This window comes from Entelurus aequoreus, linkage group LG24, assembly GCF_033978785.1.
Source record: "Entelurus aequoreus isolate RoL-2023_Sb linkage group LG24, RoL_Eaeq_v1.1, whole genome shotgun sequence".
Classification (NCBI taxonomy): Eukaryota; Metazoa; Chordata; class Actinopteri; order Syngnathiformes; family Syngnathidae; genus Entelurus; species Entelurus aequoreus.
The window spans coordinates 5,005,817-5,019,360 of NC_084754.1; the positions used below are offsets into that span (position 1 = coordinate 5,005,817).

Genomic DNA, 13,544 nt, shown 5'->3' on the forward strand with positions numbered 1-13,544 from the left:
GTCAGTTAACGTATTAAAGATTACTATATCGGTATGTTCATAATATATTTTTTATTATTACCGTATTTTTCAGACTATAAGGCGCACTTAAAATCCTTTCATTTTCTCAAAACTCGACAGTGCGCCTTATAACCGACCTCAAAGCTATTTTATTTGGTACATGGTGAAATGATGAGTGTGACCAGTAGATGGCAGTCACACATAAGAGATACGTGTAGACTGCAATATGATGGCAGTCACACATAAGAGATACGTGTAGACTGCAATATGACTCAAGTAAACAACACCAAAATTGTATATGTTCCATTGAAAATATAGAACATTACACACGGCGCTCAAAAATCTATCAAAATGTTCTAGTACGACTTTGGTAAGCTATGAAGTCGCACCGCTTGATGGATTGTACTGTGCTTCAACATAAAAGTATCATTATGGTGTGTGTATAAGGTAAGACATATTATCTGTTTCGCAATATAATGCAAAAGCAACTTTTCTCACCTACTGGTACCTGCTGATCTGTATTTGGGGTCTGCATAAGAAGTGAACAACACCAAAATTGTATATGTTCCATTGAAAATATAGAACATTACACACAGCGCTCAAAAATCTATCCAAATGTTTTAGTACGACTTTGGTAAGCTATGAAGCCACACCGCTTGATGGATTGTACTGTGCTTCAACATACAAGTATTATTATGGTGTGTGTATAAGGTAAGACATATTATCTGGCGTTTTGTTTCGCAATATTATGCAAAAGCAACTTTTCTTACCTTCTGGTACCTGCTGATCTGTATTTGGAATCTGCATAAGTCCTGAAAATTTGCGCGCGTCCGCCTTTGTAGTCTGTCTAGTCTTTTTCTCTATCTTCTTGTTATGGGACATTCATCCTCCGCTCTTGCCGTTTCTAATATAAAGTAGTGTAAAGTTCTTACTTATAGCTGTCAGTAAACTTGCCATGACAGCGCTAAAACATACCGGTGTAGTGAGTTTACATAATTCACCCAAGGAACTTTAGTTATTAGAGAGTTCCGGTCGGACGGTTTTTCACGGGACACATTTCCGGCCTTGTTGTTGCACTAGAGAGCCTCAGATGAGGAGCTATTATTGATTGAAGTAAAGTCTGAATGTCATTAAAACAGTTAGCTCCATCTTTTGACACTTCTTCCACTCCCGTCCTTGCACGCTACACCGCTACAACAAAGATGACGGGGAGAAGACGCTGTCGAAGGTGAGCCACGTAAATAAGACCGCCCACAAAACGGTGCGTAGCAGCTTGAAGATGATCCGTAAAACCTAATCTAAGCAACATTTTGACCAAAGAACCACCATTACATGTTATGTAGACCACAAGGAAGTGTTTTACATTTAGAAAAAAATAATAATAATATGACTTCTTTAATGTGCCCTATACTCCGGTGCGCTTTATATTAGAAAAAAGATAGAAAATAGACCATTCATCGACAGTGCGCCTTATAATCCGGTGCGCTCTATGGTTTGATTGATTGATTGATTGAGACTTTTATTAGTAGGTTGCACAGTGAAGTACATATTACGTACAATTGACCACTAAATGGTAACACCCGAATAAGTTTTTCAACTTGTTTAAGTCGGGGTCCACTTAAATTGATTCATGATACAGATATATACTATCATATATACTATCATCATAATACAGTCATCACACAAGATAATCACATTGAATTATTTACATTATTTACAATCAGGGGTGTGGAGGGGGCGGGGGGATATGGACAGCAATTAGTGGACATAGAGAGAGAGAGAGAGAGATCAGAAGGCATAAGAAAAAGTATCTGCATTTGATTGTTTACATTTGATTATTAGCAATCCGGGGAGGGTGTTAGTTTAGGGTTGTAGCTGCCTGGAGGTGAACTTTTGTTGCGGTTTTGAAGGAGGATAGAGATGCCCTTTCTTTTATACCTGTTGGGAGCGCATTCCACATTGATGTGGCATAGAAAGAGAATGAGTTAAGACCTTTGTTAGTTCGGAATCTGGGTTTAAGGTGGTTAGTGGAGCTCCCCCTGGTGTTGTGGTTATGGCGGTCATTTACGTTAAGGAAGTAGTTTGACATGTACTTCGGTATCAGGGAGGTGTAGTGGATTTTATAGACCAGGCTCAGTGCAAGTTGTTTAACTCTGTCCTCCACCTTGAGCCAGCCCACTTTGGAGAAGTGGGTAGGAGTGAGGTGGGATCTGGGGTGGAGGTCTAGAAGTAACCTGACTAGCTTGTTCTGAGATGTTTGGAGTTCAGATTTGAGGGTTTTGGAGGTGCTAGGGTACCAGGAGGTGCATGCGTAATCGAAAAAGGGTTGAACGAGAGTTCCCGCCAGAATCCTCATGGTGCTTTTGTTGACCAGAGAGGAGATTCTGTAGAGAAATCTCGTTCGTTGGTTAACCTTTCTGATTACCTTGGTTGCCATTTTATCACAGGAAAGGTTAGCCTCTAGAATGGAACCTAGGTAGGTGACCTCATCTTTCCTGGTGATAACAATGTCACCCACTTTTATGGTGAAGTCATTGACTTTCTTAAGGTTGATGTGGGACCCAAACAGGATGGATTCTGTTTTACCCAAGTGTATGGATAGCTTGTTGTCAGCGAGCCAGGTGCAAGTTTTACAGAGCTCAGCACTGAGGATTTTCTCCACCTGTGACTTGTCCTTGCCGGATACCAGCAGGGCAGAGTCATCCGCCATTGGTCCGGAAAATACGGTAAGCCGATACGCATTTTTTTGCTGATATCAGACCTATATCCTCTGTCAAGATCAGCCTGGGACACCCCTTATATTTGTACAATTACCCACTAGAAAAATCATTTCAGACACGTAAACAATATAATTATCAGTATAAAGCGTTTTTATGCCCGATGAATTAATAAAAATATTCCGAGGCAGGTATTTTGGAACGTAGTCATAAATTCCCAGTCATTCTCAAATACAAACCAGCGAGCTCCAACGCAAAACACACACACACACACACATGTGCGCGCTGTTGTAGGTCTTTATTTAATGAGCTCCAAATGCAGCGCTTCCCTACTGTGCTAAATAAGGGGTGAAAGATGGACACATTAGCGAGGAAATGACGAAGGAGGGGAGCAAGAGGAGACTTGGAGAAGAAAAAAAAGCCGTCATATTAGAGAAATGGAAGGATAACTAGATGAGGGGCGGGGTGGCTGGAGTGACAAATCATTATTGTTGGTTTTCAAATAGCTGTGTGTGTAGTTTTCTTTTTTTCTTTCTTTATTTTGAACACCTTGGTCAAGAAAAAAACACAATGTGTGAATCACACTTCAACTGAATCATAATAGTAGATTATTGTGTGTTATCTTTTTAATTTGCATAGGTTTTCATTAGGGACACTTTTGGACACCGCTGCCCGATGGCACCCATCTGATACTGATACCACCCTTGGTATCGATATGATGCCAGCCCCAAGTTTTCATACCAGGTTTTAGGACGTATCTTGCTAGCTCCCCTCCTTTTGAAACAAGAAGTGCTGTGTGTAAAGAAGATTTATTTCTGCCTCATTTTATTGCAATTAATGCATCTTCCCAGTAGCCTCCCATTAGTGTCGTCCTGACATTCCAACTGCACTTTGTGTGACTGATATTGCAAGAAGCGTGTTTACGCTCCAGACAATAACATCTGACGCTTGGCTTTTTGGTTAACAAGAGCTAAAAGTCTTTTCATCAATTTGCAGCTCACAAACCACGAGAAACATACTGCCGCTGTCCAACCCTGTTTCACTTTTTTATCTGCTATAATCAGCGGGTGCTGCATTTTAAAAAGCCCAATAGGATGGAAAAAACATGTGCTTTGGATATGGTTCTTTAGATTCCTTTTATTCATTGTTCTGTTGACCTCTTCTCTGTTTTTCAGATTGCTGTAAGGCCGACAGGGGGGTAGAGCCAGGAGACACACCTGTGGAGAACTTGGCAATTAGGCCTTCTTAAACCTTGTTGCTATGGTTGTTTGTTGCGGTTCTTTTCTCTGCATATAGAACCGTGCTCATTGAATTTTGTTTTGTCTCCAGTTCTCCCGGCTCTTTGCTCCTGGCCGTGCACGTTTTGGTTTAGTCATTTGGATTAGTTTGTGTGTACCATAGTAGTTGTACTTTGTTTTATATTGCTACTTTTTTCCCCGGGCCTTTTGCCACGCGTTTTGTTGTTAATTTTGGATTGTCTCTTCAAGCCTTTTGCTTTGCTTTTTGTTCGGTATCTTCTTGGACTTGACTAGCATTGGGCTATTTTTGTTGTTGTACTGTTGTTTGGAGTAATTACCGTATTTTTCGAACTGTAAGGCGCACTTAAAGGCCTACTGAAAGCCACTACTACCGACCACGCAGTCTGATAGTTTATATATCAATGATGAAATCTTAACATTGCAACACATGCCAATACGGCCGGGTTAACTTATAAAGTGCAATTTTAAATTTCCCGGGAAATATCCGGTTGAAAACGTCTCAGTATGATGACGTTTGCGCGTGACGTCACGGAGTGAACGGAAGTATTGGCACACCATTGTGTCCCAATACAAACAGCTCTGTTTTCATCGAAAAATTCCACAGTATTCTGGACGTCTGTGTTGGTGAATCTTTTGCAATTTGTTTTAAGAACAATGAAGACTGCAAAGAAGAAAGCTGTAAGTGGGATCGGTGTATTAGCGGCGGACTACAGCAACACAACCAGGAGGACTTTGAGATGGATAGCAGACGCGCTACCGTGAGTACAGCTTTGGCTTCCAAACATTTGATCGCTTTCCCGTACGTGCGTGGCGCTATGTGCATGTCACGTACGTAACTTTGGGGAAATATATGTTTCTTGCCGACTCTGATGGCGGCCTGGGTGTCGTCGAAAGCTACAACGCCCGCCGCCGCACCGCTGTCCTCACCTTGACTTCCTCCGTCTCCGGGCCGCCGACCGCATCGGTGATCGGGTGAAGTCCTTCGTCGCGCCGTCGATCACTGGAACGCAGGTGAGCACGGGTCGTGATGAGCAGATGAGAGCTGGCGTAAGTGCAGAGCTAATGTTTTTAGCATAGCTCTGTCAAGGTCCCGTAGCTAAGTTAGCTTCAATGGCGTCGTTATCAACAGCATTGTTAAGCTTCGACAGGCTGGAAAGCATTAACCGTGTAGTTACATGTCCATGGTTTAATAGTATTGTTGATGTTCTGTCTATCCTTCCAGTCAGGGATTTATTTCTTTTGTTTCTATCTGCATTTAAGCACGATGCTATCACGTTAGCTCCGTAGCTAAAGAGCTTCGCCGTTGTATTGTCGTGGAGATAAAAGTCACTGTGAATGTCCATTTCGCGTTCTCGACTCTCATTTTCAAGAGGATATAGTATCCGAGGTGGTTTAAAATACAAATCTGTGATCCACAATAGAAAAAGGAGAAAGTGTGGAATCCAATGAACCCTTGTACCTAAGTTACGGTCAGAGCGAAAAAAGATACGTCCTGCACTGCACTCTAGTCCTTCACTCTCACGTTCCTCATCCACAAATCTTTCATCCTCGCTCAAATTAATGGGGTAATCGTCGCTTTCTCGGTCCGAATCGCTCTTGCTACATTGTAAACAATGGGGAAATGTGAGGAGCCCTTCAACCTGTGACGTCACGCTACTTCCGGTACAGGCAAGGCTTTTTTTGTCAGCGACCAAAAGTTGCAAACTTTATCGTCGATGTTCTCTACTAAATCCTTTCAGCAAAAATATGGCAATATCGCAAAATGATCAAGTATGACACATAGAATGGATCTGCTATCCCCGTTTAAATAAAAAAAATTCATTTCAGTAGGCCTTTAAAATAATTTCATTTTCGCAAAAATTGACAGTGTGCCTTATAACCCGGTGCGCCTAATGTACGAAATAATTTTGGTTGGGCTTACCAACCTTGAAGCTATTTTATTTGGTATAGTACATGGTGTAATGATAAGTGTAACCAGTAGATGGCAGTCACACATACGAAATACGTGTAGACTGCAATATGATGGCAATAAACAACACCAAAACTTTAAATGTTCCATTAAGAATGTAGAACAATACACACGGCGCTCAAAAAGCAATAAAGCCGCACCGCTTGATGGATTGTCGGCGCGTTACGGCTACAGTAGTCAGGCGTACTCTTCAAAATCCAAGTTTTGAACAAATAAACACTTCTAGACCGGCCAATTCAATCGTGCCAGCAAATAAATACCGTATTTTTCAGACTATAAGGCGCACTTAAAATCCTTTAATTTTCGCAAAAATCGACAGTGCGCCTTATAACCCGGTGCGCCTAAAGTATGGAATAATTCTGTTTGTGCTTACCGACCTCGAAGCAATTGTATTTGGTACATGATGTAATGATAAGTGTGACCACTAGATGGCAGTCACACACAAGAAATACGTTTAGACTGCAATATGACACCAGTAAGCGACACCAAAACTTCAAATGCTCCATTGAGAATAGCACAATACACACGGCGCTCAAAAAGCTATAAAGCTGCACCGCTTGATGGATTGTCGGCGCATTAAGGCTACAGTAGTCAGACGTACTCTTCAACTTACGAGTATTAGTATGGTGTGTGTATAAGGACCGCAAAATAGCACCTATTAGCAGACATTTTATCGGGTGTTTTGTTTCGCAATATTATGCAAAAGCAACTTTTCTTACCTTCTGGTACCTGCTGATGTGTATTTGGGATCTGCATAAGTCCTGAAAATGTGCGCGCCTCCGCCATTGTAGTCTGACGCCATAGTCGATAAGCTTCCTCTTTATCTCTATCTTCTTGTAATGGGACATTCATCCTCCACTGTTTCCTTTTTTAATATAAAGTAGTGTAAAGTTCTAACTTATATCCATCAGTCGACGCTAAAAACTACCGGTTTAGTGAGTTTACATAATTCACCCAAGGAACTTTAGTTACTAGAGAGTTCCGGTCGGACGGTTTTTCGTGGGACACATTTCCGGCGTTGTTGTTGCACTAGTGAGCCACGGATGAGGAGATGCTGCTCCGTTATTGATTGAAGTAAAGTCTGAATGTCATTAAAACAGTTAGCTCCATCTTTTGACACTTCTTCCACTCCCATCCTTGCACGCTACACCGCTACAACAAAGATGACGGGGAGAAGACGCTGTCCAAGGTGAGCCACGTAAATAAGACCGCCCACAAAACGAAGCGACTGTCAGAAAGCGGCTTGAAGATAATCTGTAAAACATAATCTATGCAACATTTTGACAAAGAACCACCATTACATGTTATGTAGACCACAAGGAAGTGTTTTACATTTAGAAAAAAAATCATAATATGACTCCTTCAATGCGCCTTATAATCCGGTGCGCCTTTTGTATGAAAATAGACCCACTCATCAGCAGTACGGTTTATAATCCGGTGCGCCCTATGGTCCGGAAAATACGGTACTAAACTTTGAGGGTATTTGAACCATTACTGTCGGCCTTGCATCTTGGCTTCCTGCCACACACGTTGGCATCACATTTGTACAGGGACGGGGGCTTGACTGAGTCGTGAGGGGGCTATGAAGTGGCTTCAGTTCTCATTCAATAAAATCAGTTATGATACTCAGCACAAGCATGTTCAATATAGGGCTGCAACTAACGATTAATTTGATAATCGATTAATCTGTCGATTATTACTTCGATTAATCGATTAATAATCGGATAAAAGAGACAAACTACATTTCTATCCTTTCCAGTATTTTATTGGAAAAAAAACAGCATAGTGGCACCATGTTGTGGACATTGGGGGTGCAGCATACACCAATAATAACACAGAAATGTAACTCATCAGAACTGAATCAGATATTGTACACGTTTCTGTTGTGAATAATAAAGGATTCATTTTAGGCTGCCTCTGAATAATAGCATGAAATATTCCAGCACCTTCATAACGTTTAGTTATACTAAAGCGTCACTCAAATCTAAATAGATTTATATAGCTTTATCAGCCCGGCTACATTGATCCATTATGAAACCAACCTGAGATATTTCTGTCCGTTACGTTTATTTCCAAATTGGTAACCGTGCGTTTTCTCTCTCAAAACGGAGTCAAATGTGCCGGAGACACATTATCAGCCCCGCGTTGCAACAAAGGCATAACTTTAACGTTACTCACAAAAAAGCTGAACTCATGAATGCTTGTTGCCACTATGGACTCAAAAAGTTACGTACTGTGAGTTCTTCCCTTCATCCATGGCTCCAACATGTTTCTTCTTCAGGTGCTCCTGAAGCAATGTTGTACTTCCGTGCCATTTTGCAGGAAACGGTCTTCTTTGAAGTCTTTAAAGTAAAGTGTTCCCACACTTTTGACGACTTAGGTCGTACACTTTTCTCCATTGAAGCAATAACCTCAAGATGTTTCTCCGCTAAACTATTGGTAGTGTTTTCCTGCGCCATTTTTCGAATTTTTCCAGCAAAGGAGACGCCGTCGTCACGTGAGCTGCACATGACACATCATTGGCTAGCTTACGCCACCTCATGAGACGTAGCCTAACCGCCGCCCTGGCGCTGTTTTGTACTGTTTTTGTACTTATTTTGATTATTGTTTCTCAGCTGTTTGTAAACATTGCAGTTTATAAATAAAGGTTTATAAAAATTTAAAATTAAAAAATAACCACAAAAAAAAAAGCCTCCGCGCATGCGCATAGCATAGTTCCAACGAATCGATGACTAAATTAATCGCCAACTATTTTGGTAATCGATTTTAATCGATTAGTTGTTGCAGCCCTAGTTCAATATAAAAGTCGTTTCAACGGAATTTGACCAAACAATATTCAGTAAAAAAGTTCAGCCTAAAACAAGCGGCGATGGCAAAAATGTTTAACTTGCAAAGATGGCGCCTGCTAATAACCAGACGGTACATCTAAAATGGGACAAGTGTCTTTATGCTTATGCATAATTATTGAAAACACACAATTATGCATTTTCAATATTGTTTCGTACTACAACATAACTTAAGAAGTTGTTTATAGTGAAATTAATATTAGGCCTATTGCCGCACAAGATGGTGCAAACAGCTCAATTAACAAATGTTTGCTGTGGAGGGGTGGGATGAAAAAGGCTTGTATTCACGCTGTGATTGCAGCGATGTACAGAGACATCCTGGATGACAACAAACCCTTCCCATCCAGTCTGATGGAGCTTGGAGGTGCTGCAAAGAGGAATGAGAGAAACTGTCCAAAGATAGGTCTATGAATGTTCTCATTCACCCAGGTCTTTGTATTCTCAGGGCATTCAATCGATCGCAACTGGATTGTTTGGTTTGTCTTAGAAGACGTTTTGCCTGCCCAAAAATGGGTGTGCCAAACGTGTGGCATTGAGGCTGTAATTGTTGCCAAAGGTGTGATTTTTAGTTTTTAAAAATGTGCTATTTAAAAAAAAAAAAAACTTTTCACATTGTCATTATGGGTTATTTGTAGAATTTTTAGGACAAATATACATTGATTCTCTCCATCCATCCATTTTATGCTAATTTTGGAAAAAGGCTGTAACATAACAACATGTGGAAAAAGTGAAGCCCTGTGAATACTTTCCAAATGCACTGTATGTACACTACCGTTCAAAAGTTTGGGGTCACCCAAACAATTTTGTGGAATAGCCTTCATTTCTAAGAACAAGAATAGACTGTCGAGTTTCAGATGAAAGTTCTCTTTTTCTGGCCATTTTGAGCCTTTAATTGACCCCACAAATGTGATGCTCCAGAAACTCAATCTGCTCAAAGGAAGGTCAGTTTTGTAGCTTCTGTAACGAGCTAAAGTGTTTTCAGATGTGTGAACATGATTGCACAAGGGTTTTCTAATCATCAATTAGCCTTCTGAGCCAATGAGCAAACACATTGTACCATTAGAACACTGGAGTGATAGTTGCTGGAAATGGGCCTCTATACACCTATGTAGATATTGCACCAAAAAGCAGACATTTGCAGCTAGAATAGTCATTTACCACATTAGCAATGTATAGAGTGTATTTCTTTAAAGTTAAGACTAGTTTAAAGTTATCTTCATTGAAAAGTACAGTGCTTTTCCTTCAAAAATAAGGACATTTCAATGTGACCCCAAACTTTTGAACGGTAGTGTATATATATTTTTTCCAACGGATGATGGACGGTGCATAGAAATATGCAACCTTTTCCGCATTAAGCTCATTTACACATTTTTTTCTACGAATTCCAACATTATACAGTCAGTCACTCATGCACATTTGATGCAACTTTTTTTGTGCAGAGCAAGCTTTATAAATGAGGCCTCTGTTTAGTTTTTTTTACAAAATGCTTAACTCTGACAAAGTAGAATATACATTCAAAATAGAATAAATAATTGACAGAAATCAATTGTCCACTGCAGAAGACGCTGGTTCTCAGGAATATACAAAATAATTCAATGTTCAATCTTAACTGACATGGTATTATTACATTGCATCTTGATTATGAGGCTCTTTTACCCATCATGCACGCTACTGGCCAGGTTTGAAGAGGTAATCTAAAGAGTTCTCTGTGAAATCAGGAGAGGAATAATGATGACTTTTTCTGTGTCATCTTCTTCCCTCACTTGACACGTGCCTTCTTTTTTGTTTTCAGTGTTTCTGCTCATTGCACAAACAGCCTGGTCGACCATGTTGTCTGTGCTGACCGTGACTTCGCTTCCAATTACCTTGCAGCTACGGCAGCAGCACCCTAAATAGGTTGTAGCACCAAACGGGCATGTCTGAAACGGATCTCGCAGCGGGTGGGGAGGGACGTTTGGAAAAAAAAAAGATTAGGAGGAAAGGCAAGGCAAGGCAAGGCAATTTTATTTGTATAGCGCTTTTCATACACAAGGCAGACTCAAAGTGCTTCACAGACAACAAAGTGAAATGAAAGAAAATGAAAGCAAAATTAAAATGCAGACAATAAAAATAAAAACAGTGCAGACGTTAAAAGTTAAAAGATTAAAAGATTTAGCTGAAAGCTAAGGTGAACATAAAAGTCTTCAGTCTAGTTTTAAAAGTAGTCAGAGTTGGGGAGAGTCTGACATCTTCAGGAAGTTTATTCCAGCTATTTGTTGCATAGTGACTGAATGATGCTCTCCCTTGATTTGAGTTTACTCTTGGAACCGCTAACAGATTGGTCTCAGAAGATCTTAGTGATCTAGAGGGCTTATATAGTGGGAGCATATCAGTGATATACTTGGGCCCTAGACCATGTAGTGATTTATATGTGAGCAGGAGGATTTTGAAATCAATTCTCTGATGTACAGGGAGCCAATGTAAGGATTTAAAGGCCTACTGAAAGCCACTACTACCGACCACGCAGTCTGATAGTTTATATATCAATGATGAAATCTTAACATTGCAACACATGCCAATACGGCCGGGTTAACTTATAAAGTGACATTTAAAACTTCCCGGGAAATATCCGGCTGAAACGTCGCGGTATAATGACGTATGCGCGTGACGAAGTCAGAGTAACGGAAGTTATGGTACCCGTAGAATCCTATACAAAAAGCTCTGTTTTCATTTCATAATTCCACAGTATTCTGAACATCTTTTGCAATTTGTTTAATGAACAATGAAGGCTGCAAAGAAGACAGTTGTAGGTGGGATCAGTGTATTAGCAGCGGACTACAGCAACACAACCAGGAGGACTTTGTTGGAGCGCTAGCCGCGCTAGCCGCCGACCTCACCTTGACTTCCTACGTCTCCGGGCCGCCAAACGCATCGGGTGAAGTCCTTCGTCCTTCTGCCGATCGCTGGAACGCAGGTGAGCACGGGTGTTGATGAGTAGATGAGGGCTGGCTGGCGTAGGTGGAGAGCTAATGTTTTTAGCATAGCTCTGTGAGGTCCCGTTGCTAAGTTAGCTTCAATGGCGTCGTTAGCACAGCATTGTTAACCTTCGCCAGCCTGGAAAGCATTAACCGTGTATTTACATGTCCACGGTTTAATAGTATTGTTGATTTTCTATCTATCCTTCCTGTCAGGGGTTTATTTTTTTGTTTCTATATGCAGTTAAAGCACGATGCTATCACGTTAGCTCGTAGCTAAAGCATTTCGCCGATGTATTGTCGTGGAGATAAAAGGCACTGAATGTCCATTTCGCGTTCTCGACTCTCATTTTCAAGAGGATAGTATCCGAGGTGGTTTAAAATACAAATACGTGATCCACAATAAAAAAAAGGAGAGTGTGGAATCCAATGAGCCAGCTTGTACCTAAGTTACGGTCAGAGCGAAAAAAGATACGTCCATCGCTGTCTCTCAAGTCCTTCACTGTAACGTTCCTCATCTACGAATCTTTCATCCTCGCTCAAATTAATGGGGTAATCATCACTTTCTCGGTCCGAATCTCTCTCGCTCCATTGTAAACAATGGGGAATTGTGAGGAATACTAGCTCCTGTGACGTCACGCTACTTCCGGTACAAGCAAGGCTTTTTTTTATCAGCGAGCAAAAGTTGCGAACTTTATCGTCGATTTTCTCTACTAAATCCTTTCAGCAAAAATATGGCAATATCGCGAAATGATCAAGTATGACACATAGAATGGATCTGCTATCCCCGTTTAAATAAAAAAAAAATCATTTCAGTAGGCCTTTAAGAATTGGTGTAATGTGCTCACATTTTTTGGTCTTTGTTAGAACTCTAGCAGCAGCGTTCTGAACAAGCTGTAGCTGCCTGACAGTTTTTTTGGGAAGACCTGCAAGGAGACCATTACAATAGTCTAGCCTACTGGTAATAAAGGCATGTACAAGTTTTTCAAAGTCTTGAGCTGACATGAGCCCTCTAAGTCTTTTTACATTTTTGAGGTGATAGTAGGCCGATTTTGTTACTGATTTGATGTGACTGTCAAAATATAAATCAGAATCTAAAATAACCCCAAGATTTCTGGCTTTATTTGAGGTTTTCAGGGACAGTGATTGAAGGTGTTGGACGACTTTAAACCTTTCTTTTTTAGCACCAAAAACAATTCTCAGTTTTATCTTCATTTAGTTGTAGGAAAAGAGGAAGACGAGAGAAAAAGGAGTGCTTTGCTGGAGATTGAACATCATGGGGATGGAAAATACTTTTATTGTATGTTTAAATAAAGGAGAGAAGAAGTGAGTAGCAGACACACGCACACATCAATGGAGGAGGAATATAGATACAGATGCCTGTTGGAGAGGGACAAACACAGGGGACGGACAGGAAACGTGATTCAGACAGTCGGCGGAGGGAGGAGAAGATCAATTCACAGAAAAATCTGATTTGTTGCACGTTGCTATTGCAGGAAGTCACCGTGTGTCATCACAAAGAGTGGGAGATGAGGGAGAAGAAAGAAGAGGTGGAAGCAAAATAAAGGCCAGCAGTGGGTGAGAATGGAAAAGAAGCTGTCATTTTCTACCCACCTACTGCAAGGTACATTGGTCCTTATCTACGAAGATCCAAATAACAAGCACTAAATTGTGCGCAAAGTCAAAAACGTAAAGTACTGTTGCGTGTGATCTACTAAGACTGTGTATACGATTGATGGCAAGTGCAAAAGTGGTGCAGACCGCCTTATTTAAATGAGGATTTTGCGTGTACTATACCG

At 40.8% G+C, this 13,544-nt stretch overlaps 1 protein-coding gene across 1 annotated transcript in view; it reads left to right on the top strand.

Annotated features, from left to right (window-relative positions):
* Positions 1 to 13,544, top strand: part of n4bp1 (nedd4 binding protein 1) — an 80,700-nt gene that overhangs the window by 306 nt on the left and 66,850 nt on the right. The window contains exon 2 of the mRNA XM_062036201.1: positions 13,242 to 13,369. The gene's annotated coding sequence lies outside the window, so the exon portion shown is untranslated. The remainder of the gene's footprint in view (positions 1 to 13,241; positions 13,370 to 13,544) is intronic.